The 16237-nt window shown below is 46.1% G+C and overlaps 47 non-coding genes and 2 pseudogenes across 47 annotated transcripts; all 49 read left to right on the top strand.

Annotated features, from left to right (window-relative positions):
• Positions 1-74: 74 nt before the first annotated feature.
• Positions 75-193, top strand: LOC139377561 (5S ribosomal RNA). Its single transcript, XR_011628063.1, has one exon. It is a non-coding gene; the product is annotated as a 5S ribosomal RNA (ribosomal RNA).
• A 177-nt stretch (positions 194-370) lies between these two features.
• On the top strand, positions 371-489 carry LOC139377560 (5S ribosomal RNA). The gene has a single exon (XR_011628062.1). It is a non-coding gene; the product is annotated as a 5S ribosomal RNA (ribosomal RNA).
• A 177-nt stretch (positions 490-666) lies between these two features.
• On the top strand, positions 667-785 carry LOC139377559 (5S ribosomal RNA). Its single transcript, XR_011628061.1, has one exon. It is a non-coding gene; the product is annotated as a 5S ribosomal RNA (ribosomal RNA).
• Positions 786-962: 177 nt separating this feature from the next.
• LOC139377691 (5S ribosomal RNA) lies at positions 963-1081 on the top strand. The gene has a single exon (XR_011628184.1). It is a non-coding gene; the product is annotated as a 5S ribosomal RNA (ribosomal RNA).
• A 177-nt stretch (positions 1082-1258) lies between these two features.
• On the top strand, positions 1259-1377 carry LOC139377717 (5S ribosomal RNA; annotated as a pseudogene).
• Positions 1378-1554: 177 nt separating this feature from the next.
• LOC139377558 (5S ribosomal RNA) lies at positions 1555-1673 on the top strand. Its single transcript, XR_011628060.1, has one exon. It is a non-coding gene; the product is annotated as a 5S ribosomal RNA (ribosomal RNA).
• Positions 1674-1850: 177 nt separating this feature from the next.
• LOC139377557 (5S ribosomal RNA) lies at positions 1851-1969 on the top strand. Its single transcript, XR_011628059.1, has one exon. It is a non-coding gene; the product is annotated as a 5S ribosomal RNA (ribosomal RNA).
• A 177-nt stretch (positions 1970-2146) lies between these two features.
• LOC139377556 (5S ribosomal RNA) lies at positions 2147-2265 on the top strand. The gene has a single exon (XR_011628058.1). It is a non-coding gene; the product is annotated as a 5S ribosomal RNA (ribosomal RNA).
• Positions 2266-2442: 177 nt separating this feature from the next.
• Positions 2443-2561, top strand: LOC139377555 (5S ribosomal RNA). Its single transcript, XR_011628057.1, has one exon. It is a non-coding gene; the product is annotated as a 5S ribosomal RNA (ribosomal RNA).
• A 177-nt stretch (positions 2562-2738) lies between these two features.
• On the top strand, positions 2739-2857 carry LOC139377552 (5S ribosomal RNA). Its single transcript, XR_011628055.1, has one exon. It is a non-coding gene; the product is annotated as a 5S ribosomal RNA (ribosomal RNA).
• A 177-nt stretch (positions 2858-3034) lies between these two features.
• LOC139377551 (5S ribosomal RNA) lies at positions 3035-3153 on the top strand. Its single transcript, XR_011628054.1, has one exon. It is a non-coding gene; the product is annotated as a 5S ribosomal RNA (ribosomal RNA).
• A 177-nt stretch (positions 3154-3330) lies between these two features.
• On the top strand, positions 3331-3449 carry LOC139377550 (5S ribosomal RNA). Its single transcript, XR_011628053.1, has one exon. It is a non-coding gene; the product is annotated as a 5S ribosomal RNA (ribosomal RNA).
• Positions 3450-3626: 177 nt separating this feature from the next.
• Positions 3627-3745, top strand: LOC139377549 (5S ribosomal RNA). The gene has a single exon (XR_011628052.1). It is a non-coding gene; the product is annotated as a 5S ribosomal RNA (ribosomal RNA).
• A 177-nt stretch (positions 3746-3922) lies between these two features.
• Positions 3923-4041, top strand: LOC139377548 (5S ribosomal RNA). The gene has a single exon (XR_011628051.1). It is a non-coding gene; the product is annotated as a 5S ribosomal RNA (ribosomal RNA).
• A 177-nt stretch (positions 4042-4218) lies between these two features.
• On the top strand, positions 4219-4337 carry LOC139377547 (5S ribosomal RNA). The gene has a single exon (XR_011628050.1). It is a non-coding gene; the product is annotated as a 5S ribosomal RNA (ribosomal RNA).
• Positions 4338-4514: 177 nt separating this feature from the next.
• Positions 4515-4633, top strand: LOC139377546 (5S ribosomal RNA). Its single transcript, XR_011628049.1, has one exon. It is a non-coding gene; the product is annotated as a 5S ribosomal RNA (ribosomal RNA).
• A 181-nt stretch (positions 4634-4814) lies between these two features.
• LOC139377545 (5S ribosomal RNA) lies at positions 4815-4933 on the top strand. Its single transcript, XR_011628048.1, has one exon. It is a non-coding gene; the product is annotated as a 5S ribosomal RNA (ribosomal RNA).
• A 515-nt stretch (positions 4934-5448) lies between these two features.
• On the top strand, positions 5449-5567 carry LOC139377544 (5S ribosomal RNA). Its single transcript, XR_011628047.1, has one exon. It is a non-coding gene; the product is annotated as a 5S ribosomal RNA (ribosomal RNA).
• A 177-nt stretch (positions 5568-5744) lies between these two features.
• LOC139377543 (5S ribosomal RNA) lies at positions 5745-5863 on the top strand. The gene has a single exon (XR_011628046.1). It is a non-coding gene; the product is annotated as a 5S ribosomal RNA (ribosomal RNA).
• Positions 5864-6040: 177 nt separating this feature from the next.
• Positions 6041-6159, top strand: LOC139377688 (5S ribosomal RNA). The gene has a single exon (XR_011628181.1). It is a non-coding gene; the product is annotated as a 5S ribosomal RNA (ribosomal RNA).
• A 177-nt stretch (positions 6160-6336) lies between these two features.
• Positions 6337-6455, top strand: LOC139377541 (5S ribosomal RNA). The gene has a single exon (XR_011628044.1). It is a non-coding gene; the product is annotated as a 5S ribosomal RNA (ribosomal RNA).
• A 177-nt stretch (positions 6456-6632) lies between these two features.
• Positions 6633-6750, top strand: LOC139377718 (5S ribosomal RNA; annotated as a pseudogene).
• A 177-nt stretch (positions 6751-6927) lies between these two features.
• Positions 6928-7046, top strand: LOC139377540 (5S ribosomal RNA). Its single transcript, XR_011628043.1, has one exon. It is a non-coding gene; the product is annotated as a 5S ribosomal RNA (ribosomal RNA).
• A 177-nt stretch (positions 7047-7223) lies between these two features.
• On the top strand, positions 7224-7342 carry LOC139377539 (5S ribosomal RNA). The gene has a single exon (XR_011628042.1). It is a non-coding gene; the product is annotated as a 5S ribosomal RNA (ribosomal RNA).
• A 177-nt stretch (positions 7343-7519) lies between these two features.
• On the top strand, positions 7520-7638 carry LOC139377537 (5S ribosomal RNA). The gene has a single exon (XR_011628041.1). It is a non-coding gene; the product is annotated as a 5S ribosomal RNA (ribosomal RNA).
• Positions 7639-7815: 177 nt separating this feature from the next.
• On the top strand, positions 7816-7934 carry LOC139377536 (5S ribosomal RNA). The gene has a single exon (XR_011628040.1). It is a non-coding gene; the product is annotated as a 5S ribosomal RNA (ribosomal RNA).
• A 177-nt stretch (positions 7935-8111) lies between these two features.
• Positions 8112-8230, top strand: LOC139377535 (5S ribosomal RNA). Its single transcript, XR_011628039.1, has one exon. It is a non-coding gene; the product is annotated as a 5S ribosomal RNA (ribosomal RNA).
• Positions 8231-8407: 177 nt separating this feature from the next.
• Positions 8408-8526, top strand: LOC139377534 (5S ribosomal RNA). Its single transcript, XR_011628038.1, has one exon. It is a non-coding gene; the product is annotated as a 5S ribosomal RNA (ribosomal RNA).
• Positions 8527-8703: 177 nt separating this feature from the next.
• Positions 8704-8822, top strand: LOC139377533 (5S ribosomal RNA). The gene has a single exon (XR_011628037.1). It is a non-coding gene; the product is annotated as a 5S ribosomal RNA (ribosomal RNA).
• Positions 8823-8999: 177 nt separating this feature from the next.
• LOC139377532 (5S ribosomal RNA) lies at positions 9000-9118 on the top strand. The gene has a single exon (XR_011628036.1). It is a non-coding gene; the product is annotated as a 5S ribosomal RNA (ribosomal RNA).
• Positions 9119-9295: 177 nt separating this feature from the next.
• Positions 9296-9414, top strand: LOC139377531 (5S ribosomal RNA). Its single transcript, XR_011628035.1, has one exon. It is a non-coding gene; the product is annotated as a 5S ribosomal RNA (ribosomal RNA).
• Positions 9415-9591: 177 nt separating this feature from the next.
• Positions 9592-9710, top strand: LOC139377529 (5S ribosomal RNA). The gene has a single exon (XR_011628033.1). It is a non-coding gene; the product is annotated as a 5S ribosomal RNA (ribosomal RNA).
• Positions 9711-10351: 641 nt separating this feature from the next.
• LOC139377528 (5S ribosomal RNA) lies at positions 10352-10470 on the top strand. The gene has a single exon (XR_011628032.1). It is a non-coding gene; the product is annotated as a 5S ribosomal RNA (ribosomal RNA).
• Positions 10471-10647: 177 nt separating this feature from the next.
• Positions 10648-10766, top strand: LOC139377527 (5S ribosomal RNA). Its single transcript, XR_011628031.1, has one exon. It is a non-coding gene; the product is annotated as a 5S ribosomal RNA (ribosomal RNA).
• A 177-nt stretch (positions 10767-10943) lies between these two features.
• On the top strand, positions 10944-11062 carry LOC139377526 (5S ribosomal RNA). The gene has a single exon (XR_011628030.1). It is a non-coding gene; the product is annotated as a 5S ribosomal RNA (ribosomal RNA).
• Positions 11063-11322: 260 nt separating this feature from the next.
• LOC139377525 (5S ribosomal RNA) lies at positions 11323-11441 on the top strand. The gene has a single exon (XR_011628029.1). It is a non-coding gene; the product is annotated as a 5S ribosomal RNA (ribosomal RNA).
• A 177-nt stretch (positions 11442-11618) lies between these two features.
• Positions 11619-11737, top strand: LOC139377524 (5S ribosomal RNA). Its single transcript, XR_011628028.1, has one exon. It is a non-coding gene; the product is annotated as a 5S ribosomal RNA (ribosomal RNA).
• Positions 11738-11914: 177 nt separating this feature from the next.
• Positions 11915-12033, top strand: LOC139377523 (5S ribosomal RNA). The gene has a single exon (XR_011628027.1). It is a non-coding gene; the product is annotated as a 5S ribosomal RNA (ribosomal RNA).
• A 177-nt stretch (positions 12034-12210) lies between these two features.
• On the top strand, positions 12211-12329 carry LOC139377521 (5S ribosomal RNA). The gene has a single exon (XR_011628026.1). It is a non-coding gene; the product is annotated as a 5S ribosomal RNA (ribosomal RNA).
• A 177-nt stretch (positions 12330-12506) lies between these two features.
• Positions 12507-12625, top strand: LOC139377520 (5S ribosomal RNA). Its single transcript, XR_011628025.1, has one exon. It is a non-coding gene; the product is annotated as a 5S ribosomal RNA (ribosomal RNA).
• A 177-nt stretch (positions 12626-12802) lies between these two features.
• On the top strand, positions 12803-12921 carry LOC139377519 (5S ribosomal RNA). Its single transcript, XR_011628024.1, has one exon. It is a non-coding gene; the product is annotated as a 5S ribosomal RNA (ribosomal RNA).
• Positions 12922-13098: 177 nt separating this feature from the next.
• LOC139377517 (5S ribosomal RNA) lies at positions 13099-13217 on the top strand. The gene has a single exon (XR_011628022.1). It is a non-coding gene; the product is annotated as a 5S ribosomal RNA (ribosomal RNA).
• A 623-nt stretch (positions 13218-13840) lies between these two features.
• LOC139377516 (5S ribosomal RNA) lies at positions 13841-13959 on the top strand. Its single transcript, XR_011628021.1, has one exon. It is a non-coding gene; the product is annotated as a 5S ribosomal RNA (ribosomal RNA).
• Positions 13960-14136: 177 nt separating this feature from the next.
• On the top strand, positions 14137-14255 carry LOC139377515 (5S ribosomal RNA). The gene has a single exon (XR_011628020.1). It is a non-coding gene; the product is annotated as a 5S ribosomal RNA (ribosomal RNA).
• A 177-nt stretch (positions 14256-14432) lies between these two features.
• On the top strand, positions 14433-14551 carry LOC139377514 (5S ribosomal RNA). The gene has a single exon (XR_011628019.1). It is a non-coding gene; the product is annotated as a 5S ribosomal RNA (ribosomal RNA).
• Positions 14552-15169: 618 nt separating this feature from the next.
• Positions 15170-15288, top strand: LOC139377513 (5S ribosomal RNA). The gene has a single exon (XR_011628018.1). It is a non-coding gene; the product is annotated as a 5S ribosomal RNA (ribosomal RNA).
• A 177-nt stretch (positions 15289-15465) lies between these two features.
• LOC139377512 (5S ribosomal RNA) lies at positions 15466-15584 on the top strand. Its single transcript, XR_011628017.1, has one exon. It is a non-coding gene; the product is annotated as a 5S ribosomal RNA (ribosomal RNA).
• Positions 15585-15761: 177 nt separating this feature from the next.
• LOC139377510 (5S ribosomal RNA) lies at positions 15762-15880 on the top strand. Its single transcript, XR_011628016.1, has one exon. It is a non-coding gene; the product is annotated as a 5S ribosomal RNA (ribosomal RNA).
• Positions 15881-16057: 177 nt separating this feature from the next.
• LOC139377509 (5S ribosomal RNA) lies at positions 16058-16176 on the top strand. The gene has a single exon (XR_011628015.1). It is a non-coding gene; the product is annotated as a 5S ribosomal RNA (ribosomal RNA).
• The last annotated feature ends 61 nt before the right edge of the window (positions 16177-16237 follow it).

Here is a 16237-nt window from a genome sequence, read left to right as displayed (position 1 = left end):
TTCATCCAACAATCTGTGCTACAAATTATGGCTACAGTATATGCAATTTCTTCCGCTTTTTGAGATTGCCTTTCGCTTACGGCCACACCGGCCTGAGTACGCCTGATCTCGTCCGATCTCGGAAGCTAAGCAGGGTCGGGCCTGGTTAGTACTTGGATGGGAGACCGCCTGGGAATACCAGGTGCTGTAAGCTTTTTGTCACTGCCTTGTGGAATTTCAACTCTTTGTCCGTTTTTTCCCACAAGGCTGAAATATGTGCCCTCGCTTTGAAATAAGTAAGCAAGGTTAGTTTGTATTTCATCCAACAGTCTCTGCTACAAATTATGGCTACAGTATATGCAATTTCATCCACTTTTTGAGATTGCCTTTCGCTTACGGCCACACCGGCCTGAGTACGCCTGATCTCGTCCGATCTCGGAAGCTAAGCAGGGTCGGGCCTGGTTAGTACTTGGATGGGAGACCGCCTGGGAATACCAGGTGCTGTAAGCTTTTTGTCACTGCCTTGTGGAATTTCAACTCTTTGTCCGTTTTTTCCCACAAGGCTGAAATATGTGCCCTCGCTTTGAAATAAGTAAGCAAGCTTAGTTTGTATTTCATCCAACAATCTGTGCTACAAATTATGGCTACAGTATATGCAATTTCTTCCGCTTTTTGAGATTGCCTTTCGCTTACGGCCACACCGGCCTGAGTACGCCTGATCTCGTCCGATCTCGGAAGCTAAGCAGGGTCGGGCCTGGTTAGTACTTGGATGGGAGACCGCCTGGGAATACCAGGTGCTGTAAGCTTTTTGTCACTGCCTTGTGGAATTTCAACTCTTTGTCCGTTTTTTCCCACAAGGCTGAAATATGTGCCCTCGCTTTGAAGTAAGTAAGCAAGGTTAGTTTGTATTTCATCCAACAATCTGTGCTACAAATTATGGCTACAGTATATGCAATTTCTTCCGCTTTTTGATATTGCCTTTCGCTTACGTCCACACCGGCCTGAGTACGCCTGATCTCGTCCGATCTCGGAAGCTAAGCAGGGTCGGGCCTGGTTAGTACTTGGATGGGAGACCGCCTGGGAATACCAGGTGCTGTAAGCTTTTTGTCACTGCCTTGTGGAATTTCAACTCTTTGTCCGTTTTTTCCCACAAGGCTGAAATATGTGCCCTCGCTTTGAAATAAGTAAGCAAGGTTAGTTTGTATTTCATCCAACAGTCTCTGCTACAAATTATGGCTACAGTATATGCAATTTCATCCACTTTTTGAGATTGCCTTTCGCTTACGGCCACACTGGCCTGAGTACGCCTGATCTCGTCCGATCTCGGAAGCTAAGCAGGGTCGGGCCTGGTTAGCACTTGGATGGGAGACCGCCTGGGAATACCAGGTGCTGTAAGCTTTTTGTCACTGCCTTGTGGAATTTCAACTCTTTGTCCGTTTTTTCCCACAAGGCTGAAATATGTGCCCTCGCTTTGAAATAAGTAAGCAAGGTTAGTTTGTATTTCATCCAACAGTCTCTGCTACAAATTATGGCTACAGTATATGCAATTTCATCCACTTTTTGAGATTGCCTTTCGCTTACGGCCACACCGGCCTGAGTACGCCTGATCTCGTCCGATCTCGGAAGCTAAGCAGGGTCGGGCCTGGTTAGTACTTGGATGGGAGACCGCCTGGGAATACCAGGTGCTGTAAGCTTTTTGTCACTGCCTTGTGGAATTTCAACTCTTTGTCCGTTTTTTCCCACAAGGCTGAAATATGTGCCCTCGCTTTGAAATAAGTAAGCAAGCTTAGTTTGTATTTCATCCAACAATCTGTGCTACAAATTATGGCTACAGTATATGCAATTTCTTCCGCTTTTTGAGATTGCCTTTTGCTTACGGCCACACCGGCCTGAGTACGCCTGATCTCGTCCGATCTCGGAAGCTAAGCAGGGTCGGGCCTGGTTAGTACTTGGATGGGAGACCGCCTGGGAATACCAGGTGCTGTAAGCTTTTTGTCACTGCCTTGTGGAATTTCAACTCTTTGTCCGTTTTTTCCCACAAGGCTGAAATATGTGCCCTCGCTTTGAAATAAGTAAGCAAGGTTAGTTTGTATTTCATCCAACAGTCTCTGCTACAAATTATGGCTACAGTATATGCAATTTCATCCACTTTTTGAGATTGCCTTTCGCTTACGGCCACACCGGCCTGAGTACGCCTGATCTCGTCCGATCTCGGAAGCTAAGCAGGGTCGGGCCTGGTTAGTACTTGGATGGGAGACCGCCTGGGAATACCAGGTGCTGTAAGCTTTTTGTCACTGCCTTGTGGAATTTCAACTCTTTGTCCGTTTTTTCCCACAAGGCTGAAATATGTGCCCTCGCTTTGAAATAAGTAAGCAAGCTTAGTTTGTATTTCATCCAACAATCTGTGCTACAAATTATGGCTACAGTATATGCAATTTCTTCCGCTTTTTGAGATTGCCTTTCGCTTACGGCCACACCGGCCTGAGTACGCCTGATCTCGTCCGATCTCGGAAGCTAAGCAGGGTCGGGCCTGGTTAGTACTTGGATGGGAGACCGCCTGGGAATACCAGGTGCTGTAAGCTTTTTGTCACTGCCTTGTGGAATTTCAACTCTTTGTCCGTTTTTTCCCACAAGGCTGAAATATGTGCCCTCGCTTTGAAATAAGTAAGCAAGCTTAGTTTGTATTTCATCCAACAATCTGTGCTACAAATTATGGCTACAGTATATGCAATTTCTTCCGCTTTTTGAGATTGCCTTTCGCTTACGGCCACACCGGCCTGAGTACGCCTGATCTCGTCCGATCTCGGAAGCTAAGCAGGGTCGGGCCTGGTTAGTACTTGGATGGGAGACCGCCTGGGAATACCAGGTGCTGTAAGCTTTTTGTCACTGCCTTGTGGAATTTCAACTCTTTGTCCGTTTTTTCCCACAAGGCTGAAATATGTGCCCTCGCTTTGAAATAAGTAAGCAAGGTTAGTTTGTATTTCATCCAACAGTCTCTGCTACAAATTATGGCTACAGTATATGCAATTTCATCCACTTTTTGAGATTGCCTTTCGCTTACGGCCACACCGGCCTGAGTACGCCTGATCTCGTCCGATCTCGGAAGCTAAGCAGGGTCGGGCCTGGTTAGTACTTGGATGGGAGACCGCCTGGGAATACCAGGTGCTGTAAGCTTTTTGTCACTGCCTTGTGGAATTTCAACTCTTTGTCCGTTTTTTCCCACAAGGCTGAAATATGTGCCCTCGCTTTGAAATAAGTAAGCAAGGTTAGTTTGTATTTCATCCAACAATCTCTGCTACAAATTATGGCTACAGTATATGCAATTTCATCCACTTTTTGAGATTGCCTTTCGCTTACGGCCACACCGGCCTGAGTACGCCTGATCTCGTCCGATCTCGGAAGCTAAGCAGGGTCGGGCCTGGTTAGTACTTGGATGGGAGACCGCCTGGGAATACCAGGTGCTGTAAGCTTTTTGTCACTGCCTTGTGGAATTTCAACTCTTTGTCCGTTTTTTCCCACAAGGCTGAAATATGTGCCCTCGCTTTGAAATAAGTAAGCAAGCTTAGTTTGTATTTCATCCAACAATCTGTGCTACAAATTATGGCTACAGTATATGCAATTTCTTCCGCTTTTTGAGATTGCCTTTCGCTTACGGCCACACCGGCCTGAGTACGCCTGATCTCGTCCGATCTCGGAAGCTAAGCAGGGTCGGGCCTGGTTAGTACTTGGATGGGAGACCGCCTGGGAATACCAGGTGCTGTAAGCTTTTTGTCACTGCCTTGTGGAATTTCAACTCTTTGTCCGTTTTTTCCCACAAGGCTGAAATATGTGCCCTCGCTTTGAAATAAGTAAGCAAGGTTAGTTTGTATTTCATCCAACAGTCTCTGCTACAAATTATGGCTACAGTATATGCAATTTCATCCACTTTTTGAGATTGCCTTTCGCTTACGGCCACACCGGCCTGAGTACGCCTGATCTCGTCCGATCTCGGAAGCTAAGCAGGGTCGGGCCTGGTTAGTACTTGGATGGGAGACCGCCTGGGAATACCAGGTGCTGTAAGCTTTTTGTCACTGCCTTGTGGAATTTCAACTCTTTGTCCGTTTTTTCCCACAAGGCTGAAATATGTGCCCTCGCTTTGAAATAAGTAAGCAAGCTTAGTTTGTATTTCATCCAACAATCTGTGCTACAAATTATGGCTACAGTATATGCAATTTCTTCCGCTTTTTGAGATTGCCTTTCGCTTACGGCCACACCGGCCTGAGTACGCCTGATCTCGTCCGATCTCGGAAGCTAAGCAGGGTCGGGCCTGGTTAGTACTTGGATGGGAGACCGCCTGGGAATACCAGGTGCTGTAAGCTTTTTGTCACTGCCTTGTGGAATTTCAACTCTTTGTCCGTTTTTTCCCACAAGGCTGAAATATGTGCCCTCGCTTTGAAATAAGTAAGCAAGCTTAGTTTGTATTTCATCCAACAATCTGTGCTACAAATTATGGCTACAGTATATGCAATTTCTTCCGCTTTTTGAGATTGCCTTTCGCTTACGGCCACACCGGCCTGAGTACGCCTGATCTCGTCCGATCTCGGAAGCTAAGCAGGGTCGGGCCTGGTTAGTACTTGGATGGGAGACCGCCTGGGAATACCAGGTGCTGTAAGCTTTTTGTCACTGCCTTGTGGAATTTCAACTCTTTGTCCGTTTTTTCCCACAAGGCTGAAATATGTGCCCTCGCTTTGAAATAAGTAAGCAAGCTTAGTTTGTATTTCTGTAATCCAACAATCTGTGCTACAAATTATGGCTACAGTATATGCAATTTCTTCCGCTTTTTGAGATTGCCTTTCGCTTACGGCCACACCGGCCTGAGTACGCCTGATCTCGTCCGATCTCGGAAGCTAAGCAGGGTCGGGCCTGGTTAGTACTTGGATGGGAGACCGCCTGGGAATACCAGGTGCTGTAAGCTTTTTGTCACTGCCTTGTGGAATTTCAACTCTTTGTCCGTTTTTTCCCACAAGGCTGAAATATGTGCCCTCGCTTTGAAATAAGTAAGCAAGCTTAGTTTGTATTTCATCCAACAATCTGTGCTACAAATTATGGCTACAGTATATGCAATTTCTTCCGCTTTTTGAGATTGCCTTTCGCTTACGGCCACACCGGCCTGAGTACGCCTGATCTCGTCCGATCTCGGAAGCTAAGCAGGGTCGGGCCTGGTTAGTACGCCTGATCTCGTCCGATCTGGGAGCTAAGCAGGGTCGGGCCTGGGGATGGGAGACCGCCTGGGAATACCAGGTGCTGTAAGCTTTTTGTCACTGCCTTGTGGAATTTCAACTCTTTGTCCGTTTTTTCCCACAAGGCTGAAATATGTGCCCTCGCTTTGAAATAAGTAAGCAAGCTTAGTTTGTATTTCATCCAACAATCTGTGCTACAAATTATGGCTACAGTATATGCAATTTCTTCCGCTTTTTGAGATTGCCTTTCGCTTACGGCCACACCGGCCTGAGTACGCCTGATCTCGTCCGATCTCGGAAGCTAAGCAGGGTCGGGCCTGGTTAGTACTTGGATGGGAGACCGCCTGGGAATACCAGGTGCTGTAAGCTTTTTGTCACTGCCTTGTGGAATTTCAACTCTTTGTCCGTTTTTTCCCACAAGGCTGAAATATGTGCCCTCGCTTTGAAATAAGTAAGCAAGGTTAGTTTGTATTTCATCCAACAGTCTCTGCTACAAATTATGGCTACAGTATATGCAATTTCATCCACTTTTTGAGATTGCCTTTCGCTTACGGCCACACCGGCCTGAGTACGCCTGATCTCGTCCGATCTCGGAAGCTAAGCAGGGTCGGGCCTGGTTAGTACTTGGATGGGAGACCGCCTGGGAATACCAGGTGCTGTAAGCTTTTTGTCACTGCCTTGTGGAATTTCAACTCTTTGTCCGTTTTTTCCCACAAGGCTGAAATATGTGCCCTCGCTTTGAAATAAGTAAGCAAGCTTAGTTTGTATTTCATCCAACAATCTGTGCTACAAATTATGGCTACAGTATATGCAATTTCTTCCGCTTTTTGAGATTGCCTTTCGCTTACGGCCACACCGGCCTGAGTACGCCTGATCTCGTCCGATCTCGGAAGCTAAGCAGGGTCGGGCCTGGTTAGTACTTGGATAGGAGACCGCCTGGGAATACCAGGTGCTGTAAGCTTTTTGTCACTGCCTTGTGGAATTTCAACTCTTTGTCCGTTTTTTCCCACAAGGCTGAAATATGTGCCCTCGCTTTGAAATAAGTAAGCAAGGTTAGTTTGTATTTCATCCAACAGTCTCTGCTACAAATTATGGCTACAGTATATGCAATTTCATCCACTTTTTGAGATTGCCTTTCGCTTACGGCCACACCGGCCTGAGTACGCCTGATCTCGTCCGATCTCGGAAGCTAAGCAGGGTCGGGCCTGGTTAGTACTTGGATGGGAGACCGCCTGGGAATACCAGGTGCTGTAAGCTTTTTGTCACTGCCTTGTGGAATTTCAACTCTTTGTCCGTTTTTTCCCACAAGGCTGAAATATGTGCCCTCGCTTTGAAATAAGTAAGCAAGCTTAGTTTGTATTTCATCCAACAATCTGTGCTACAAATTATGGCTACAGTATATGCAATTTCTTCCGCTTTTTGAGATTGCCTTTCGCTTACGGCCACACGGCCTGAGTACGCCTGATCTCGTCCGATCTCGGAAGCTAAGCAGGGTCGGGCCTGGTTAGTACTTGGATGGGAGACCGCCTGGGAATACCAGGTGCTGTAAGCTTTTTGTCACTGCCTTGTGGAATTTCAACTCTTTGTCCGTTTTTTCCCACAAGGCTGAAATATGTGCCCTCGCTTTGAAATAAGTAAGCAAGGTTAGTTTGTATTTCATCCAACAGTCTCTGCTACAAATTATGGCTACAGTATATGCAATTTCATCCACTTTTTGAGATTGCCTTTCGCTTACGGCCACACCGGCCTGAGTACGCCTGATCTCGTCCGATCTCGGAAGCTAAGCAGGGTCGGGCCTGGTTAGTACTTGGATGGGAGACCGCCTGGGAATACCAGGTGCTGTAAGCTTTTTGTCACTGCCTTGTGGAATTTCAACTCTTTGTCCGTTTTTTCCCACAAGGCTGAAATATGTGCCCTCGCTTTGAAATAAGTAAGCAAGCTTAGTTTGTATTTCATCCAACAATCTGTGCTACAAATTATGGCTACAGTATATGCAATTTCTTCCGCTTTTTGAGATTGCCTTTCGCTTACGGCCACACCGGCCTGAGTACGCCTGATCTCGTCCGATCTCGGAAGCTAAGCAGGGTCGGGCCTGGTTAGTACTTGGATGGGAGACCGCCTGGGAATACCAGGTGCTGTAAGCTTTTTGTCACTGCCTTGTGGAATTTCAACTCTTTGTCCGTTTTTTCCCACAAGGCTGAAATATGTGCCCTCGCTTTGAAATAAGTAAGCAAGGTTAGTTTGTATTTCATCCAACAGTCTCTGCTACAAATTATGGCTACAGTATATGCAATTTCATCCACTTTTTGAGATTGCCTTTCGCTTACGGCCACACCGGCCTGAGTACGCCTGATCTCGTCCGATCTCGGAAGCTAAGCAGGGTCGGGCCTGGTTAGTACTTGGATGGGAGACCGCCTGGGAATACCAGGTGCTGTAAGCTTTTTGTCACTGCCTTGTGGAATTTCAACTCTTTGTCCGTTTTTTCCCACAAGGCTGAAATATGTGCCCTCGCTTTGAAATAAGTAAGCAAGCTTAGTTTGTATTTCATCCAACAATCTGTGCTACAAATTATGGCTACAGTATATGCAATTTCTTCCGCTTTTTGAGATTGCCTTTCGCTTACGGCCACACCGGCCTGAGTACGCCTGATCTCGTCCGATCTCGGAAGCTAAGCAGGGTCGGGCCTGGTTAGTACTTGGATGGGAGACCGCCTGGGAATACCAGGTGCTGTAAGCTTTTTGTCACTGCCTTGTGGAATTTCAACTCTTTGTCCGTTTTTTCCCACAAGGCTGAAATATGTGCCCTCGCTTTGAAATAAGTAAGCAAGCTTAGTTTGTATTTCATCCAACAATCTGTGCTACAAATTATGGCTACAGTATATGCAATTTCTTCCGCTTTTTGAGATTGCCTTTCGCTTACGGCCACACCGGCCTGAGTACGCCTGATCTCGTCCGATCTCGGAAGCTAAGCAGGGTCGGGCCTGGTTAGTACTTGGATGGGAGACCGCCTGGGAATACCAGGTGCTGTAAGCTTTTTGTCACTGCCTTGTGGAATTTCAACTCTTTGTCCGTTTTTTCCCACAAGGCTGAAATATGTGCCCTCGCTTTGAAATAAGTAAGCAAGCTTAGTTTGTATTTCATCCAACAATCTGTGCTACAAATTATGGCTACAGTATATGCAATTTCTTCCGCTTTTTGAGATTGCCTTTCGCTTACGGCCACACCGGCCTGAGTACGCCTGATCTCGTCCGATCTCGGAAGCTAAGCAGGGTCGGGCCTGGTTAGTACTTGGATGGGAGACCGCCTGGGAATACCAGGTGCTGTAAGCTTTTTGTCACTGCCTTGTGGAATTTCAACTCTTTGTCCGTTTTTTCCCACAAGGCTGAAATATGTGCCCTCGCTTTGAAATAAGTAAGCAAGGTTAGTTTGTATTTCATCCAACAGTCTCTGCTACAAATTATGGCTACAGTATATGCAATTTCATCCACTTTTTGAGATTGCCTTTCGCTTACGGCCACACCGGCCTGAGTACGCCTGATCTCGTCCGATCTCGGAAGCTAAGCAGGGTCGGGCCTGGTTAGTACTTGGATGGGAGACCGCCTGGGAATACCAGGTGCTGTAAGCTTTTTGTCACTGCCTTGTGGAATTTCAACTCTTTGTCCGTTTTTTCCCACAAGGCTGAAATATGTGCCCTCGCTTTGAAATAAGTAAGCAAGCTTAGTTTGTATTTCATCCAACAATCTGTGCTACAAATTATGGCTACAGTATATGCAATTTCTTCCGCTTTTTGAGATTGCCTTTCGCTTACGGCCACACCGGCCTGAGTACGCCTGATCTCGTCCGATCTCGGAAGCTAAGCAGGGTCGGGCCTGGTTAGTACTTGGATGGGAGACCGCCTGGGAATACCAGGTGCTGTAAGCTTTTTGTCACTGCCTTGTGGAATTTCAACTCTTTGTCCGTTTTTTCCCACAAGGCTGAAATATGTGCCCTCGCTTTGAAATAAGTAAGCAAGGTTAGTTTGTATTTCATCCAACAGTCTCTGCTACAAATTATGGCTACAGTATATGCAATTTCATCCACTTTTTGAGATTGCCTTTCGCTTACGGCCACACCGGCCTGAGTACGCCTGATCTCGTCCGATCTCGGAAGCTAAGCAGGGTCGGGCCTGGTTAGTACTTGGATGGGAGACCGCCTGGGAATACCAGGTGCTGTAAGCTTTTTGTCACTGCCTTGTGGAATTTCAACTCTTTGTCCGTTTTTTCCCACAAGGCTGAAATATGTGCCCTCGCTTTGAAATAAGTAAGCAAGGTTAGTTTGTATTTCATCCAACAATCTGTGCTACAAATTATGGCTACAGTATATGCAATTTCTTCCGCTTTTTGAGATTGCCTTTCGCTTACGGCCACACCGGCCTGAGTACGCCTGATCTCGTCCGATCTCGGAAGCTAAGCAGGGTCGGGCCTGGTTAGTACTTGGATGGGAGACCGCCTGGGAATACCAGGTGCTGTAAGCTTTTTGTCACTGCCTTGTGGAATTTCAACTCTTTGTCCGTTTTTTCCCACAAGGCTGAAATATGTGCCCTCGCTTTGAAATAAGTAAGCAAGCTTAGTTTGTATTTCATCCAACAATCTGTGCTACAAATTATGGCTACAGTATATGCAATTTCATCCACTTTTTGAGATTGCCTTTCGCTTTGAAATAAGTAAGCAAGCTTAGTTTGTATTTCATCCAACAATCTGTGCTACAAATTATGGCTACAGTATATGCAATTTCTTCCACTTTTTGAGTGACACAAAGATGCTTATCTAAATGGTGAAAATGCAACAGCTGTTAATCAGGCTCACTTTGACTTTACATAGTGCACCAAGAGATAGTTTCTCGCTTACGGCCACACCGGCCTGAGTACGCCTGATCTCGTCCGATCTCGGAAGCTAGCAGGGTCGGGCCTGGTTAGCATGGGAATACCAGGTGCTGTAAGCTTTTTGTCACTGCCTTGTGGAATTTCAACTCTTTGTCCGTTTTTTCCCACAAGGAAAAATGTGCCCTCGCTTTGAAATAAGTAAGCAAGGTTAGTTTGTATTTCATCCAACAGTCTCTGCTACAAATTATGGCTACAGTATATGCAATTTCATCCACTTTTTGAGATTGCCTTTCGCTTACGGCCACACCGGCCTGAGTACGCCTGATCTCGTCCGATCTCGGAAGCTAAGCAGGGTCGGGCCTGGTTAGTACTTGGATGGGAGACCGCCTGGGAATACCAGGTGCTGTAAGCTTTTTGTCACTGCCTTGTGGAATTTCAACTCTTTGTCCGTTTTTTCCCACAAGGCTGAAATATGTGCCCTCGCTTTGAAATAAGTAAGCAAGCTTAGTTTGTATTTCATCCAACAATCTGTGCTACAAATTATGGCTACAGTATATGCAATTTCTTCCGCTTTTTGAGATTGCCTTTCGCTTACGGCCACACCGGCCTGAGTACGCCTGATCTCGTCCGATCTCGGAAGCTAAGCAGGGTCGGGCCTGGTTAGTACTTGGATGGGAGACCGCCTGGGAATACCAGGTGCTGTAAGCTTTTTGTCACTGCCTTGTGGAATTTCAACTCTTTGTCCGTTTTTTCCCACAAGGCTGAAATATGTGCCCTCGCTTTGAAATAAGTAAGCAAGGTTAGTTTGTATTTCATCCAACAATCTGTGCTACAAATTATGGCTACAGTATATGCAATTTCTTCCACTTTTTGAGATTGCCTTTCGCTTACGGCCACACCGGCCTGAGTACGCCTGATCTCGTCCGATCTCGGAAGCTAAGCAGGGTCGGGCCTGGTTAGTACTTGGATGGGAGACCGCCTGGGAATACCAGGTGCTGTAAGCTTTTTGTCACTGCCTTGTGGAATTTCAACTCTTTGTCCGTTTTTTCCCACAAGGCTGAAATATGTGCCCTCGCTTTGAAATAAGTAAGCAAGCTTAGTTTGTATTTCATCCAACAATCTGTGCTACAAATTATGGCTACAGTATATGCAATTTCTTCCACTTTTTGAGTGACACAAAGATGCTTATCTAAATGGTGAAAATGCAACAGCTGTTAATCAGGCTCACTTTGACTTTACATAGTGCACCAAGAGACAGTTTCTCGCTTACGGCCACACCGGCCTGAGTACGCCTGATCTCGTCCGATCTCGGAAGCTAAGCAGGGTCGGGCCTGGTTAGTACTTGGATGGGAGACCGCCTGGGAATACCAGGTGCTGTAAGCTTTTTGTCACTGCCTTGTGGAATTTCAACTCTTTGTCCGTTTTTTCCCACAAGGCTGAAATATGTGCCCTCGCTTTGAAATAAGTAAGCAAGGTTAGTTTGTATTTCATCCAACAGTCTGTGCTACAAATTATGGCTACAGTATATGCAATTTCATCCACTTTTTGAGATTGCCTTTCGCTTACGGCCACACCGGCCTGAGTACGCCTGATCTCGTCCGATCTCGGAAGCTAAGCAGGGTCGGGCCTGGTTAGTACTTGGATGGGAGACCGCCTGGGAATACCAGGTGCTGTAAGCTTTTTGTCACTGCCTTGTGGAATTTCAACTCTTTGTCCGTTTTTTCCCACAAGGCTGAAATATGTGCCCTCGCTTTGAAATAAGTAAGCAAGCTTAGTTTGTATTTCATCCAACAATCTGTGCTACAAATTATGGCTACAGTATATGCAATTTCTTCCGCTTTTTGAGATTGCCTTTCGCTTACGGCCACACCGGCCTGAGTACGCCTGATCTCGTCCGATCTCGGAAGCTAAGCAGGGTCGGGCCTGGTTAGTACTTGGATGGGAGACCGCCTGGGAATACCAGGTGCTGTAAGCTTTTTGTCACTGCCTTGTGGAATTTCAACTCTTTGTCCGTTTTTTCCCACAAGGCTGAAATATGTGCCCTCGCTTTGAAATAAGTAAGCAAGCTTAGTTTGTATTTCATCCAACAATCTGTGCTACAAATTATGGCTACAGTATATGCAATTTCTTCCGCTTTTTGAGATTGCCTTTCGCTTACGGCCACACCGGCCTGAGTACGCCTGATCTCGTCCGATCTCGGAAGCTAAGCAGGGTCGGGCCTGGTTAGTACTTGGATGGGAGACCGCCTGGGAATACCAGGTGCTGTAAGCTTTTTGTCACTGCCTTGTGGAATTTCAACTCTTTGTCCGTTTTTTCCCACAAGGCTGAAATATGTGCCCTCGCTTTGAAATAAGTAAGCAAGGTTAGTTTGTATTTCATCCAACAGTCTCTGCTACAAATTATGGCTACAGTATATGCAATTTCATCCACTTTTTGAGATTGCCTTTCGCTTACGGCCACACCGGCCTGAGTACGCCTGATCTCGTCCGATCTCGGAAGCTAAGCAGGGTCGGGCCTGGTTAGTACTTGGATGGGAGACCGCCTGGGAATACCAGGTGCTGTAAGCTTTTTGTCACTGCCTTGTGGAATTTCAACTCTTTGTCCGTTTTTTCCCACAAGGCTGAAATATGTGCCCTCGCTTTGAAATAAGTAAGCAAGCTTAGTTTGTATTTCATCCAACAATCTGTGCTACAAATTATGGCTACAGTATATGCAATTTCTTCCGCTTTTTGAGATTGCCTTTCGCTTACGGCCACACCGGCCTGAGTACGCCTGATCTCGTCCGATCTCGGAAGCTAAGCAGGGTCGGGCCTGGTTAGTACTTGGATGGGAGACCGCCTGGGAATACCAGGTGCTGTAAGCTTTTTGTCACTGCCTTGTGGAATTTCAACTCTTTGTCCGTTTTTTCCCACAAGGCTGAAATATGTGCCCTCGCTTTGAAATAAGTAAGCAAGCTTAGTTTGTATTTCATCCAACAATCTGTGCTACAAATTATGGCTACAGTATATGCAATTTCTTCCGCTTTTTGAGATTGCCTTTCGCTTACGGCCACACCGGCCTGAGTACGCCTGATCTCGTCCGATCTCGGAAGCTAAGCAGGGTCGGGCCTGGTTAGTACTTGGATGGGAGACCGCCTGGGAATACCAGGTGCTGTAAGCTTTTTGTCACTGCCTTGTGGAATTTCAACTCTTTGTCCGTTTTTTCCCACAAGGCTGAAATATGTGCCCTCGCTTTGAAATAAGTAAGCAAGCTTAGTTTGTATTTCATCCAACAATCTGTGCTACAAATTATGGCTACAGTATATGCAATTTCATCCACTTTTTGAGATTGCCTTTCGCTTTGAAATAAGTAAGCAAGCTTAGTTTGTATTTCATCCAACAATCTGTGCTACAAATTATGGCTACAGTATATGCAATTTCTTCCACTTTTTGAGTGACACAAAGATGCTTATCTAAATGGTGAAAATGCAACAGCTGTTAATCAGGCTCACTTTGACTTTACATAGTGCACCAAGAGATAGTTTCTCGCTTACGGCCACACCGGCCTGAGTACGCCTGATCTCGTCCGATCTCGGAAGCTAAGCATGGGAATACCAGGTGCTGTAAGCTTTTTGTCACTGCCTTGTGGAATTTCAACTCTTTGTCCGTTTTTTCCCACAAGGAAAAATGTGCCCTCGCTTTGAAATAAGTAAGCAAGGTTAGTTTGTATTTCATCCAACAGTCTCTGCTACAAATTATGGCTACAGTATATGCAATTTCATCCACTTTTTGAGATTGCCTTTCGCTTACGGCCACACCGGCCTGAGTACGCCTGATCTCGTCCGATCTCGGAAGCTAAGCAGGGTCGGGCCTGGTTAGTACTTGGATGGGAGACCGCCTGGGAATACCAGGTGCTGTAAGCTTTTTGTCACTGCCTTGTGGAATTTCAACTCTTTGTCCGTTTTTTCCCACAAGGCTGAAATATGTGCCCTCGCTTTGAAATAAGTAAGCAAGCTTAGTTTGTATTTCATCCAACAATCTGTGCTACAAATTATGGCTACAGTATATGCAATTTCTTCCGCTTTTTGAGATTGCCTTTCGCTTACGGCCACACCGGCCTGAGTACGCCTGATCTCGTCCGATCTCGGAAGCTAAGCAGGGTCGGGCCTGGTTAGTACTTGGATGGGAGACCGCCTGGGAATACCAGGTGCTGTAAGCTTTTTGTCACTGCCTTGTGGAATTTCAACTCTTTGTCCGTTTTTTCCCACAAGGCTGAAATATGTGCCCTCGCTTTGAAATAAGTAAGCAAGCTTAGTTTGTATTTCATCCAACAATCTGTGCTACAAATTATGGCTACAGTATATGCAATTTCTTCCGCTTTTTGAGATTGCCTTTCGCTTACGGCCACACCGGCCTGAGTACGCCTGATCTCGTCCGATCTCGGAAGCTAAGCAGGGTCGGGCCTGGTTAGTACTTGGATGGGAGACCGCCTGGGAATACCAGGTGCTGTAAGCTTTTTGTCACTGCCTTGTGGAATTTCAACTCTTTGTCCGTTTTTTCCCACAAGGCTGAAATATGTGCCCTCGCTTTGAAATAAGTAAGCAAGCTTAGTTTGTATTTCATCCAACAATCTGTGCTACAAATTATGGCTACAGTATATGCAATTTCATCCACTTTTTGAGATTGCCTTTCGCTAAGTAAGCAAGCTTAGTTTGTATTTCATCCAACAATCTGTGCTACAAATTATGGCTACAGTATATGCAATTTCTTCCACTTTTTGAGTGACACAAAGATGCTTATCTAAATGGTGAAAATGCAACAGCTGTTAATCAGGCTCACTTTGACTTTACATAGTGCACCTGAGATAGTTTCTCGCTTACGGCCACACCGGCCTGAGTACGCCTGATCTCGTCCGATCTCGGAAGCTAAGCATGGGAATACCAGGTGCTGTAAGCTTTTTGTCACTGCCTTGTGGAATTTCAACTCTTTGTCCGTTTTTTCCCACAAGGCTGAAATATGTGCCCTCGCTTTGAAATAAGTAAGCAAGGTTAGTTTGTATTTCATCCAACAGTCTCTGCTACAAATTATGGCTACAGTATATGCAATTTCATCCACTTTTTGAGATTGCCTTTCGCTTACGGCCACACCGGCCTGAGTACGCCTGATCTCGTCCGATCTCGGAAGCTAAGCAGGGTCGGGCCTGGTTAGTACTTGGATGGGAGACCGCCTGGGAATACCAGGTGCTGTAAGCTTTTTGTCACTGCCTTGTGGAATTTCAACTCTTTGTCCGTTTTTTCCCACAAGGCTGAAATATGTGCCCTCGCTTTGAAATAAGTAAGCAAGCTTAGTTTGTATTTCATCCAACAATCTGTGCTACAAATTATGGCTACAGTATATGCAATTTCTTCCGCTTTTTGAGATTGCCTTTCGCTTACGGCCACACCGGCCTGAGTACGCCTGATCTCGTCCGATCTCGGAAGCTAAGCAGGGTCGGGCCTGGTTAGTACTTGGATGGGAGACCGCCTGGGAATACCAGGTGCTGTAAGCTTTTTGTCACTGCCTTGTGGAATTTCAACTCTTTGTCCGTTTTTTCCCACAAGGCTGAAATATGTGCCCTCGCTTTGAAATAAGTAAGCAAGGTTAGTTTGTATTTCATCCAACAATCTGTGCTACAAATTATGGCTACAGTATATGCAATTTCTTCCGCTTTTTGAGATTGCCTTTCGCTTACGGCCACACCGGCCTGAGTACGCCTGATCTCGTCCGATCTCGGAAGCTAAGCAGGGTCGGGCCTGGTTAGTACTTGGATGGGAGACCGCCTGGGAATACCAGGTGCTGTAAGCTTTTTGTCACTGCCTTGTGGAATTTCAACTCTTTGTCCGTTTTTTCCCACAAGGCTGAAATATGTGCCCTCGCTTTGAAATAAGTAAGCAAGCTTAGTTTGTATTTCATCCAACAATCTGTGCTACAAATTATGGCTACAGTATATGCAATTTCTTCCGCTTTTTGAGATTGCCTTTCGCTTACGGCCACACCGGCCTGAGTACGCCTGATCTCGTCCGATCTCGGAAGCTAAGCAGGGTCGGGCCTGGTTAGTACTTGGATGGGAGACCGCCTGGGAATACCAGGTGCTGTAAGCTTTTTGTCACTGCCTTGTGGAATTTCAACTCTTTGTCCGTTTTTTCCCACAAGGCTGAAATA

This window comes from Oncorhynchus clarkii, chromosome 20, assembly GCF_045791955.1.
Source record: "Oncorhynchus clarkii lewisi isolate Uvic-CL-2024 chromosome 20, UVic_Ocla_1.0, whole genome shotgun sequence".
Lineage (NCBI taxonomy): Eukaryota > Metazoa > Chordata > Actinopteri > Salmoniformes > Salmonidae > Oncorhynchus > Oncorhynchus clarkii.
Note: the sequence above shows the minus strand (reverse complement) of the source record. Positions and strands in the feature narration are given on the sequence as shown.